The sequence below is a fragment of the Gopherus evgoodei genome, chromosome 2 (assembly GCF_007399415.2).
Source record: "Gopherus evgoodei ecotype Sinaloan lineage chromosome 2, rGopEvg1_v1.p, whole genome shotgun sequence".
NCBI classification, from domain to species: domain Eukaryota; kingdom Metazoa; phylum Chordata; order Testudines; family Testudinidae; genus Gopherus; species Gopherus evgoodei.
In genome coordinates this window covers 36,844,170-36,857,604 of record NC_044323.1, presented here as the reverse complement: position 1 = coordinate 36,857,604, position 13,435 = coordinate 36,844,170, and the positions used below count along the sequence as shown (strand labels likewise).

Here is a 13,435-nt window from a genome sequence, read left to right as displayed (position 1 = left end):
GAACGAGGGCAGTTCTTCATAGATTTGTCTGTAGCAGAACATTATTCATCGGTCCTGCTGAAGAAGAATATTTCAGTTATGTAAGATAATGGAAAAAATTATTAAAGGAAAAAAAACTATTAATCCTAAAATTAAAAAAAATATTTAAAGTATAGCCACACATCAGATTTCAGTGAGTGTTAACTCTGTGGGAAGTTTGAGGAGTCTATCCCATTTCTCTAGCAAGGTCACTTGAGACAAAAAAAAAAAAAAGTCTTGACACAGGATGCTAAATTTCTTAAGTCAACCGTTTTCAAATTAATTTTAACTCCTAAACTATCAGAAAATTAATTCTTTATTCAGAGTAAGTATTGTAATTTCGAGGAGCTGTGCTGTATTATATAACAAAATGGTTGAATACCTGTTTTACATGCAAAACTGAACTCAGCGTTAACTATGGAAAACAGAAGCCGTGATTCAATAATGTATAGAATGCCTTTCATCCTTAAAAAAATATATATAGAATTCTATATAGGCTTAATCAGTCATTGCTGAAATGTAGCCAACTCTTAGGAGGAAATAGTAGCCGTTCTGTACCTGCAACACTGCTCTGTAATTTTTAGTAGAGGGAAGTGTACAAACATAATTACTACGAGTTGTTGTATATTTTTATTTGAGTAACCTTTCTTTGAGTATTTGGCAGCATTAGGAGATTAACTGGCAGATACAATCCTCAAAGAAGGTGGGTCTGAGGAGATCTAGTTAAATAAGAGTACAGGATTGCTCTTTCAAATTGGACCTCCACTTTAAATATCTGAACTCTAAGTAGCAGCTTTACATCTCTTTTTAATACAAACATTTGTAAGACATACCATATAGGCTTCCTTGTATAAAAATATTCTAAGACCTTCAGAATCAACACTGTCAAGTCCAAGTTGAAACTATTAGTATCACAGGCTTGGTCCTATTTGATTTTCCTGAAAAACCTTGGTAATAAAGCAATTGGAGCCAAAGACATACATGGAGTATTTGTGTCCATCCAGAAGTACAGTAGAACCTCAGAGTTGCGAAGATCTCAGGAATGTTCGTAATTCTGAACAAAACATTATGGTGATTCATCCAAAAGTTTACAACTGAACATTGACTTAATACATCTTTGAAATGTTGTTATGCAGAAGAAAAATGCCGCTTTCCCTTTATTTGTTCAGTAGTTTATGTTTAACACAGTACTGTATTCATTTTTTGTTTTGTTTGGTCTCTGCTGCTGTCTGATTGCGTACTTCCAGTTCCAGTTTATAACTCTGGTGTTGGGTATTCTGAGGTCGTATTGTAAGGTATCTGTGAAAGTGCTAGCATGTCTGCCTCCTCCGGAGCAGTACTAAAGGCATTGTGTGTTCTCTCATTTGGGAAGGAGGTATGTGTTTGAGATCCCCCTTCCATCCCAAATCTGGAAGTAATCACAAAATGCTTGAGACACCTCTTGTGATGAGGAGAGGCTGAGGGAACTGGGAATGTTTAGTCTGCAGAAGAGAAGAATGAGGAGGGATTTCATAGCTGTTTTCAACTACCTGAAAGGAGATTCCAAAGCGGATGGATCCAGACTGTTCTCAGTGGTAGCAGATGACAGAACAAGGAGTAATGGTCTCAAGTTGCAGTGGGGGAGGTTTAGGTTGGATATCAGGAAAAAGTTTTTTCACTGGGAGGGTGGTGAAGCGCAGGAATGGGTTACCTAGGGAGGTGGTGGAATCGCCTTCCTTAGAGGTTTTTAAGGTCAAGCTTGACAAAGCCCTGGCTGGGATGATTTAGTTGGGGGTTGGTCCTGCTTTGAGCAGGGGGTTGGACTAGATGACCTCCTGAGGTCCCTTCCAACCTTGATATTCTATGATTCAGCTCAGAGTTCCCATTAATGTATTGCCTTGCCAGGCAGATGAAGGGGCGGAGTGATTGAATGCATGATACTCCATGACCAAAGCTGTGCACAGATTTTTGACACAGTGGTGAGGAGTGAGTTTTTCATTGTCATTTTGTATAATATTACAGAGAGGAAAATTCATTGAAAGAGCTTTAAGGTTGCAAAGCCAAGCACTCAGAAGCTAGAAAATGCCAAAATTAAGGTTGCCCAGGCAACCTTAATTTGGCCCCTTTCTGCATGTGCATTATGAAACAATCTTTAATTACATAATCTCAGACTTTTTTTTTCCACAGGGCCCTTGTCTCATTTAATGTACATGATGAACAGTGCTTACTGAATGAGCAGCTGTGCAATATTTCATTTTAATCTCATCATTATGTGTGGCCCCATGCGTTATTTACTGCACCATTTATTTCCTGCTCTGAGTACAAAATTAATTTCCTTGGGGGGGTTTCTGTGGTGCTCATCTGAACATCTGAGTTCTTCACATAAACTAATGAATTTATCTTCACAGCACCCGTGAGAGGAATGATTGTGGCATTATTCCCATTTTACAGACGAGGAAATAAGGCACAGAGACGCTAATGTCAAAAGTATCCACTAATTTTGGGTGTCCAGTTTGAAATGCCCATGGCCTGATTTTTCAGAGAACATAGCATTTTATAGCACTTTATTTGTTCTGCGCACTGGTCTCATTGACTTCAGTTGGAATTCTAGGTACCTCAAGTTGGGCACCCAGAAAATGAGGAACATGCACTTAGTGGTCATGTGTGAAAAGCTTAGTTTAAATGATTTGCCTGGCATTACATAGGAACTCTATTGCAGAGGCAGGGTTGAAATGAGATGATAGTCTCATTCATACCACAACGCTGAATAATCCCCAGAGCAGGTCCATTCAACATTGAGTGAGGTGGAGGTCTGGTGGATAAGTAAGGTCTTTGGAGGTTTCCAGAAACCTTCTATTATAATTATATGTTAATTTAAATGGGTTCCCCATTTTGAACCCAAGCCATCATTCACAACCACAAATGGTGGCTGAAGATGAGGATTAGACACTCTTTGGATTATCCACTATAATAGAGAATTTCTGTGGCGCAGTAACCATGGTCTATAATAGCATCCTAATGATTCATCTCCAAATCCAGAGTCTGAAATAGGCACATAGTACATGAATGATTAGTCTAATTTTTCATACATGGAAACTGTGCCTTTGGAAGCCGTGATTCTCTTGGACTTTTTTCTTCCTTTGAGAGAAGCTTGTCAGACAAATAGGAATCTTATCTCCCCAACTCTTTGTAATTTGCTATTCTCAAATGAACTGTAGCTCTCATGTAGATTTCTTTCCAAGTAAGTCTGTCCTCTTAGCATCCTATTCCTGCAGAACAAATGTGGAAACTCTTCCTCTGTCATTTCCATGGTTACAAACCTGTTTGTTTGATATTTTAGAGCTACAGCATAAAGACAGTGGCCATATCAATCAATGAAGATCTCCCTGAGCGAGCTTGAAAACTGGCTCATTTCTACATCTGTAAATGCCCAAAAGCACAGGTGAAATGTCCCTCAACCTGGATTTGATCATTTTTACTAACATACTCGTGTCCTTATTTGATCCAAAGCCCTGGAGAACAGGGAGAGTTTCTATATCCACTCTGCAGCCTGCACTCATAGCTCCCATGTTTTGGATCAATTTAGTATTTTTTTTATTGAAAATTATTAGAGTTAATAAGTTCTAGATTTAAACTACAGAGAAGTAGGGGGTGTACTCCAGGTGAGGAACATCATGACCTCAAGCCATATCAATATTTTCTTTTTGTGTAGAGCAAGATCCTTTCATTCTCAATACATTTTATGGGTTTTTTTACTTAAATTATAGTGTATGTTGCCTTATAACTTTTAGATCCAAAATAAAACGTTAAGATTCGCTAATGTTAAAACTAAACTGACTACTTCCTTCATCTATGTAGGTGTTTCTCAGGATGATTTATATTACTTTCAGTATGAAGAGTAATTAAAAATAGAGTAATAATACATCTGGAAATCATGATATGATAGGGTCTAACCAGCACAATACCTGCAAAGGAAAATAATGTTTTACTAATTTGTTAGAATGCTTTGAATGTGTCAAAGTAGTGGTTTTCTTTTATCCAGTTAAAATAATTTATGTAGACTTTCAAAATAGCTTTGACAAGGTATCTCACAAGAGCCTCCTAGTCATGGGGTAAGAAGCAAAGTATTGACGTTGATGAAAAACTAGCTGAGAGCCAGAAGTCCCTCTGTTCTTCCTGTCTCATAACACAAGAATAAAGGAAATTCAATTGAATTAAAAGATAGCAAACACAAAACTGTTTAAAAAATATTTTTTTACACACATATAATTAGACTTTGGAACTCATTTCCAGAGGAAATTGTTGACATCAGGACTTTAGCAAGATTCAGAATTGTGTATGGATAATAAGAATATCCAGTGTTATAATAATTAATGCTAACAAATTTTAGAGGCTAGATTACATATTATAGTTCAGGCTTGAATCCAAACTCTCTTAGAAATGAGCAGGGTTCTTGGACCTTCGTCTGGAACACATGGTGCTGACCATTGTCAGAAACAGGATACTGGACTAGACTGATAGATCCGGTATGGCAATTCTCACGTTTTTATTTTCGTAACAGTATTTCCAAATATGATGGTGTCAGCAAATGCTATTGCTCTATAGGAAGAACCAGAATTTAGGTCAACATGTAGAAATACAGAGCACAGTTAAAGCACCCAAACAACCTTAACTGGACCATGCAGAAATACCATGAGCAAAAGATTTTTTTTTAAAAGAAAAAATCCTTTTAATGTAATCTGGGATTACAGACACTGGGATTACATTACAGATGGCCAGAGTTAAGGTTTGGGTGCCTTAACTGTGCATTTCCGTGTTTGAACTTGTTTGGATTTCTTCTCCGCATGCACGTTCGTCAGAAGATTTTTACCCTAGCAACACTCAGTGGGTCGGCTGAGGCATCCCCTGGAGTGGCGCCGTTATGGTGCTGGATATATGCCCCTGCCGACCCAGCACCCCCTCAGTTCCTTCTTACCGCCTGTGACGGTCGTTGGAATTGTGGAGCATAGCATAGCTGATCTCCACCTCCCTAGCTTTACTCATTCTTCTGTAGATAGTATTTAGTTGTGAATAGTTTTAGTAGTTATACTTAGTTAATAGTGAGGTGTGTGTGTGTGTGGATAGATAGATAGATAGAGCGTAATTGGAGGGAATAGGGTTCATCCCCTTCCCTCCTCTCCGGTACTGGGGCCCATGCCCAGGTCACCGGGCTTCAAACCTTGCTCAGCGTGTCTCAAGCCAATGCCAACGGGAGACCCTCAGACTCTTGCCTGAAGTGCCTGGGGGAATCCCATCAACCAGACAAGTGTCGCATTGGCAAGGCTTTCAAGCCTCGAACAAAGAAGGAGCGGGACTTTCGTTTGAAACAGCTCCTAATGGAAGCCTCACTTAGCCCGGCGCCTTGGGTACCGCGCACAGGACAGATGCCGTCAGTCTGAAGCGCTCCTCCAGCACTGGAACAACCCGGCACCGGCAAAGAATCACAGCACCGGATGTCTCCGGCACCGGTGCGGTTGTGGTATTGTTTTCTGTCTCCGCGGCCTGAGAAGCAGCATAAACCACCTTCTGCTTCAGCACTGCCTGTGCTGCCGTTGGAGCAACAGCCCAGACCTGACTGTCCCACTATGACTCCAGCTCCGGTGCCACCGACTTGGGCACTGTCGATTCCGGCTCCACAGGGGCTGTTGAATCTGGTGCACACAAGCTCACTGGTGCACACTGTGGTTCAGCTTGGCCTTCCATCCACTTTGGAGACCTTCTCCACTGCTTGCGACCTGATTGCACTGATGGAGCCCAGACCACCCCAGCTCCCGGCACCGCCGGTGCAGGCTATTCAATCAGTAGGCAAACCTGCCTTGATGAGACCTTCCTCGCTGAGCGTGGCAGCTATGCACCGATCCCGGTCCCAGCACCGCTCGCAGTCCCAGCACTGTTCTCCATTGCAGCGCCGGTCGTATTCGCAGCACCGCTCCGCATCACGCACGTCTCCCTCTCAGTACGGTCCGGGTCCCAACACCGGTCGCCTTGCAGCCAATCCTGATGCCATAGATCCTCGTTGAGATCTAGATCGGCCTCCCAGTACCGTTATGACCGTCAGTCCCAATCTTGATCGCAGTACCGCCGAAGATCCTGGCACCGGTCTCCAGCCCCAACCCGTGAGCTGACAGAGCGGGACGGTGCAGTGTCGCATGGGCGTTTGGCCCCTCCTTGGCCTTAAAGACAGAATTTGTCATCGTCCCAGGCAGGGAGTGGTTTCCACACCCAGGGCCATGACGTAGAGGGTGCTAGTCAAGGCCAATATGAAGGTCAAAACCCTGATCAGGGACCACCACAGTGGTCCTTCTGGATGCCTTGGGTATACCATCAAGCCCAAGGTACCCCCTCAGTCGCCTCTCAGTCAGCTCATTCGGACCATCGGATGCCTGAGGCCACTGTAAGCCGCCCTCCCCAACTAGACTCAGATGCGACTGTTATTCCGCCAGTCCAGGCCCAGGCCACCACCTTAGTGGACCTCGAACACCAGGATCCTCCCCAACCAGAACTTCCCCAGGATCCACTGGTTCCCGGGGTTTCCTCTTCCTCCTCGCCTGAAGAGGCAGTAGCAGGCACATTCTCTTCTGGGCCACTGCCGATAGATCTTCGGGCTCACCAAGATCTCCTAAGCAGGGTGGCACAAAACATGAACCTGCAGGTGGAGGAGGTGGCGGAAGTAGAAGATCCAGTGGTTGACATTTTATCAGCAGATGCACCCACATGTGTTGCCCTGCCTTTCATTAGGACCATCCAGACCAATGCCGATATGACCTGGCAGTGCCCAGCATCTATTCCTCCCATGGCCAGAGGAGTGGACAGGAAATATATGGTGCCATCTAAGGACTATGAATATCTCTATGTTCACCCTCACCCCTGATCTCTGGTGGTGCAGTCAGTGAACAAGAGGGACTGACATGGCTAGCAAGCGCCCACTCCTAAGTCCAAGGAGGCCAGGCGCCTGGACTTATTCAGGCGCAAGATTTATTCAGCTGGTGGCCTACAGCTTAGGGTAGCTAACCAGCAACCTGTCCTGAGCCATTATAACTATAATGCCTGGACCTTGATGGGGAAATTCAAAGAGTTGGTCCCCCAGGAGTCGAGGCAAGAGTTTGCGGCTTTGCTTGAGGAAGGCAAGAAAGTGGCAAGGACATCGCTGCAGGCGTCTTTAGATGCGGCGGACTCGGCTGCCAGAACTCTAGCCTCGGGCGTGGCCATGCACTGCATCTCATGGCTACAGCCTTCCGCAGGAGCTGCAACAGACTATCCAGGAGTTGCCCTTCGATGACCAAAGGCTGTTCTCTGACAAAACGGACCCCAGGCTTCAGAGCCTGAAGGACAACTGGGCCATCATGCACTCACTGGGTATGCATACCCCAGTGACTCAGCGCAGACCTTTCTGGCCTCAGCGCACATACCCTAACCCTCGGCTGCGGCAAGACTTCACTAGAAGGTGTGGCTATGGTAACTGCAGGAGACAATCTGATCCTCAAGGAGGCCAAAATTAGGGCCCCTCAAAGCCACCGGCGGGGCCCAAACAAAACTTTTGAAGGTGCGCTTGAGGATGGAGCACCAGTCTTCTTGCCGGATCCTTTCCCGCCTTTCTGCAACCAACTCTCCTATTTCCTCCCTGCGTGGTCCCGCATAACCTCAGATTGTTGGGTCCTATGCACGGTGGAAACTGGATACCATCTACAGTTTTTTCCCCCCTGCACTCTCCCTCCCCGTCCCTCTTCAGGGACCCCTCCTTGAGCAAATCCTCTTACAGGAGTTACAGGCACTCCTGGCCATTGGAGCGATAGAAGAGATCCCAAAGGACTTGAGGGGCAGGGGGTTTTACTCTCGCTATTTCCTAATTCCCAAGGCAAAGAGGGGTCTACAGTCCATTCTGGACGTGCGCGGGCTCAACAAATTCATGGTAAAGTTAAAGTTCCGCATGTTATCCCTGGGAACCATTATCTCTTCCCTGGATCCTGGAGACTGGTACACCGCCCTCGATATGAAGGACGCGTACTTCCACATAGCGATTTACCCACCGCACAGGCGATTCCTTCGCTTTGTGGTCAGCCAGCAGCATTTCCAATTTACTGTCCTTCCCTTTGGCCTGTCCACAGCACCAAGAGTCTTCACAAAATATATGGCTGTCGCAGCAGCCTCGCTCTGCTGACGTCAGATACAAATCTTCCCATACCTCGACGCTGGCTCATTCGAGGTTCCTCCGAGACGCAGGTGCGGTCTCATGTTCACTTCATCATAGGACTGTCCGACCAACTCGGCCTGCTGCTCTACGCTGAAAAGTCCACTTTGGAACCTACACAGAGAATAGACTTCATTGGGGAGATCCTAGACTTGAATCTCGCCAGGGCTTACCGCAGCCCCGCTTTCAGGCCATGGTGGCCATTATTCAGGGCCTCTGAAGCTTCCCGACCTCAACAGCACGCACGTGCCTCACTGTGCTTGGCCACATGGCCTTGTGCACTTTCGTGACCAGACATGCCAGACTATGTCTCCATTCACTTCAGACCTGGCTCTCATCAGTGTACCGTCCTGGCAGAGACAGCTTGGACACGATTCTCACTGTGCCGATGGAGGTTTTAGCCTCTCTGGGTTGGTGGCTGAACCCCACCCTGGTATGCGACGGGATGCCATTCCATGCCCCACAGCCTTCGCTCGCCCTGACCACAGATGCGTAATCTCTGGGCTGGGATGCTCAGCTTGTGGGACTTCGCACGCAAGGTCTTCGGTCAGCACAGGAAGTAACTCTACACATCAGCATAAGGGAACTGACAGCAGTAAGCCTCGCGTGTCAAGTATTCCACCTGCAGGGCTGTTGTGTCACAGTCTTCACAGACAACACAATGGCCGTGTTTTGCATCAACAAGCAAGGTGGGGTGCGGTCCTCCCTCCTTTGTCAGGAAACCATACATCCCTGGGAATTTTGCATAGCCCACTCAATCGATCTGGTGGCGTCGTTTCTCCCAGGAGCCCAGAACACCTTGGCAGATCACCTCAGCAGGTCGTTCCTAGCTCACAAGTGGTTGATTCACCTGGACGTTATCCATTCTGTTTTCCGGAAGTGGGGGTTTCCCCATATAGACCTCTTCGCCTCTTGCGAGAATCAGAAGTTCCAGGTGTTCTGCTCCCTCCAGGGATGCTGCCAGCGCTCCCTGTCAGATGCATTCCTGATAACTTGGAAAGACCACCTGCTCTATGACTTTCCTCCATTCCCACTGGTCCACAAGGTCCTTCTCAAACTACGCAGAGACAAGGCCCGCTTAATCCTGATCACTCCAGCGTGGCCGAGACAGCATTGGTACACCACACTCTTCAACCTGTCAATGACCAAACCAATTCCCCTGCCGCTGTGGCCAGACCTGATAACTCAGGAACATGGCAGATTACGCCATCCAGACCTACAGTCCCTCCATCTTACAGCATGGATGCTGCATGGTTAACTCAGTCCGAGCTGCGTTGCTCCAGCTTAGTGCAGCATCTACTCTTGGGTAGCAGAAAGGCCTCCACTAGGTCCACATACCTGGCCAAATGGAAGCGCTTTTCCTGCTGGTGTGCCCAGAACGATGCTGTCCCCCTGCAGGTGCCAGTTCCTACCATCCTGGAGTCTCTCTGGTCCCTGAAGCAGCACAGCCTTGCGGTATCATCCATCAAGGTACATCTGGCAGCGATTTCAGCCTTCCACCCAGGCGAGAACGGACGCTCAGTCTTCTCTAATCCTATGGTCAGTAGGTTCCTCAAGGGTCTGGAGCGTTTGTACCCGCAGATTCATCATCCGGCCCCTACGTGGGACCTCAGTCTCGTCCTGTCCAGGCTCATGGGTGCCCCCTTTGAGCCAATGACCACCTGCTCGCTTCTGTATCTTTCCTGGAAGACAGCTTTCCTCATCGCTATTACATCGGCGAGGCATGTGTCGGAAATTTGGGCCCTCACAGCGGAGCCTCCATATACGGTATTCCATAAGGATAAGGTACAGCTGCGACCACACCCCGCCTTCCTCCCTAAGGTGATGTCTGCCTTCCAAGACATTTTCCTCCCGGTCTTCTTCCCGAAGCTGCATGCGTCACATCGAGAGCAACAGCTGCATTCTCTAGATGTTTGTAGGGCTCTCGCCTTTTACATCGAGCGAACAAAGCCTTTTAGAAAGACACCCCAGCTGTTTGTAGCGGTGGCAGACTGGATGAAGGGCCTATCCATCTCCTTGCAGCGAATTTCATCTTGGGTCACGTCAGGCATCTATGCATGCTATGACTTGGCTCATGTTTCAACTAGCCACCACGTCGCCCATTCCACTCGGGCTCAAGCTTCATCTGCCGCCTTTCTGGCCCATGTACCCATCCAGGAGATCTGCAGGGCAGTGACTTGGTCATCCGTGCACACCTTCGCTTCCCACTATGCATTAGTACATAGTCCAGAGAGGATGCGGCATTTGGTTCAGCGGTCCTTCACTCCCCAACATCTCACTCTGACTCCACTGCCTAGGTAAGGCTTGGGAGTCACCTAATTGGAATCTATATGAGCAAGCGCTCGAAGAAGAAAAGACGGTTACTCACCTTTGTAACTGTTCTTCGAGATGTGTTGCTCATATCCATTCCAAACCTGCTCTCCTTCCCCTCTGTCAGAGTAGCCAGCAAGAAGGAACTGAGGGGGCACTGGGTCAGCAGGGTATATATCCGGCGCTGTAACGGCGCCACTCCAGGGGGCGCCTCAGCCGACCCACCGAGTGTTGCTAGGGTAAAAATCTTCTCTAACGAATGTGCATGCGGCGCGCGCACACCTAATTGGAATGGATATGAGCAACACATCTCGAAGAACAACAGTTACAAAGGTGAGTAACGGTCTTTTCTAAATTTAACCTTTCCTCTTTATTTCCTGTGTTTGTAGTGTTTGTTTCTGGTGTAATTATAAAATCTCTTGTCATGTTTTTACCCTTAAATTACTGCTTTGTGCTCAACCTTAACTCCAGTTTGACATAGTCTTTATCTGGGAAATTAAATTGTTAATATTCAGGATGATCTGAATGTCTAGTGGCAGCCCAAAACACTGCCATATGAGAGAATCAGATGTCAGGTCCTGAACTTTGTCCTCAGTTCCTAGGCCTTCAGGGGATATGAGAGAGTTTATGGTAAAAGGGAAATGCCTTGTATCATTCTATAGTGGAGGTAATGTTGACTGATTTAGAAGGCATTTCTCATCATCCCTCTACAGTGAGAGAGGGATTTCTGCATTATGAGGAAATGAAAGTGCAAGATAGTGACTTCCCTCCCAAGTACAACAAAACATATTTTTATCTGATCGAATTATATTTAAACTTCAGGAGATTTCGACATGAGTCAGTGATATTAAGAGACTGTCATGTTAATAAGATTTTCAGTATGAATTTATTTTTCATTATTTCAAACCTGTTTTGATGAATTGTTGATTACTTCCAGGCAAAATTAGGTAAAAGACTTTTTTCTTCTCATTCATTATGACTGAGGATTTTGGGCGTGGGTGTGGGGAAGAGTAGGGTGGAAGAGGAATTTACAGCCAGAGGGAAAATTCCTTGTAACATGTGACTCAACTAGAAGAACAAAGGAATCATAGTTGCAAGTAACCCAATATCTGGTCCAATTAAAATCTTTACCGTTTATATTTTCTTCTTGTTTCAATAAGATGGACTTCACATATTTATATGAACATGCAACTAGACTGATAGGCACTTGCATGATTTTGTACACTGATGCATGCTGAGACAACTGCATCTGTGTTTCAGTCTAGCAGTAAATGCTTTCTGCCTTCAAGCTGAAGCTTATTTAGCTTGGCTTATCTGGTGCTGCTGTAGCAACCATCAGTCTCCAGGCAACTGAGGCACATTGACCTCTTGGTTGAACTGAATGTAGCACTACTTCAATTTAGCTGCCTGAGACAATAGTGATGGTGTTGAATGTGAAAAATGTGAAATTTTCTAGTCTATATGCAGTGAAAGAAAACAAAAATATTTAGGTGAAATTGAATGTTTAGGTATGACTTTCAAAATATTGTACATCACTTTGTATAGTAAATCCTTTGTTTCAAGCTTCAAAGTTCATTTCTGATGCAAAGTGCTTACAGGCCACATATAAAATGTAGTGTATTTTGAAAGCATCCTTCAGAGAGCAGTAATTCTTTGGACTTGGGTATTGTGGATGTTTGTTTCGTCATTTGAATAACAACAAAGAGTACTGGGCTTTATTTAGGAATTTAAAATACCAATGTTTGTTGACAAACCAGCTCACTCATTTTTGATAATATTTTGATATTATTATGGAATAATTATGAATAAGGTTTTTTTAAAAATTACAGGTTATTTGTAATATTGTTAGTGTATCTTGGATCAAGTTGGTTTATTTTGGAATATCCACATTAAGAAATAAGACTACTGCAAAATATAATTTTGATAATGATTTTATTGCTAAATCAAATCCTGTTGTCTGGTGCCAGCCAGGATAAAGAATTAATCTGGGATTTATCAATATATAGGTTCTTGGTTTTAAGGAAGACTGATTTTCTTTTAAGTTTGATATTACCACAATCAAATTGGTTAACTGCCATGAGGTAGCAAAGTGGAAGGAATAGGGAACAAATTGACGTAAAAGGGAATTCAGAATCTTACTCTGAATGAAAGCTCAACTTTATTTAGGTTGTGAAGGAGATGGAGAATCCCCAGAATCTTATACCTGTAGGCCCTCATTTTGAAAAATTGTATAAGTTGTACTATAAAAGAGTTTGTACCCTAATGTGATATTTCAACATTAAATATTGTTATAGGTAATTTGCCCATTTGTTAAACAATTAGAGTTGAATTAATGAATAATTTACAGAATATCCAGTTTAGTTAACACAGAAGAGATCAGTAAACCAGTAATACAGTTGAGATTATAGATGTTTCACATTACTGGAAGATAGAACTTCCACTCTTGTGGTTTTTAATGATTTGATGTGCCCTTGTTGTACAGTGGGCAGAGGTATAAATTAGTTTCTGTAGGTGTGCCATTAATTTTTCATTTTGCCTTTCAAATCCCACTGTGTTTCCCAGTTGTATTCATTCTTGCCTCTCATAGAGAGTATTTGAGTGCTTTTGTTTGAAGGGTAGGGTATTTTTTTTCATTTAATTGAAAGATTTATGCCTAAATTTAATCAAAACAATTGTTTCCTCTTAAAACCAGCATTTGGTTATCTGTTTTTATGGATAGAATCTTTGTCATGGTTACAGTTACTTAAATTACTTGCCTTCTCTGTGTTGTTCTAAAAATCAATATAGTAGTTTAATTATTTAAAATCATAATATCGAAGGAATATTCACAGTTTGCATATACTTAAAACCTGATCTGTATTTTAATTTGCACATCAATGGAAATGTCTGTGGTTGAGAAGT

The 13,435-nt window shown here is 44.3% G+C and overlaps 1 protein-coding gene across 8 annotated transcripts in view; it reads left to right on the top strand.

Annotated features, from left to right (window-relative positions):
• MLLT10 (MLLT10 histone lysine methyltransferase DOT1L cofactor) overlaps positions 1–13,435 on the top strand; it is a 227,746-nt gene that overhangs the window by 193,910 nt on the left and 20,401 nt on the right. The window lies entirely within an intron of this gene.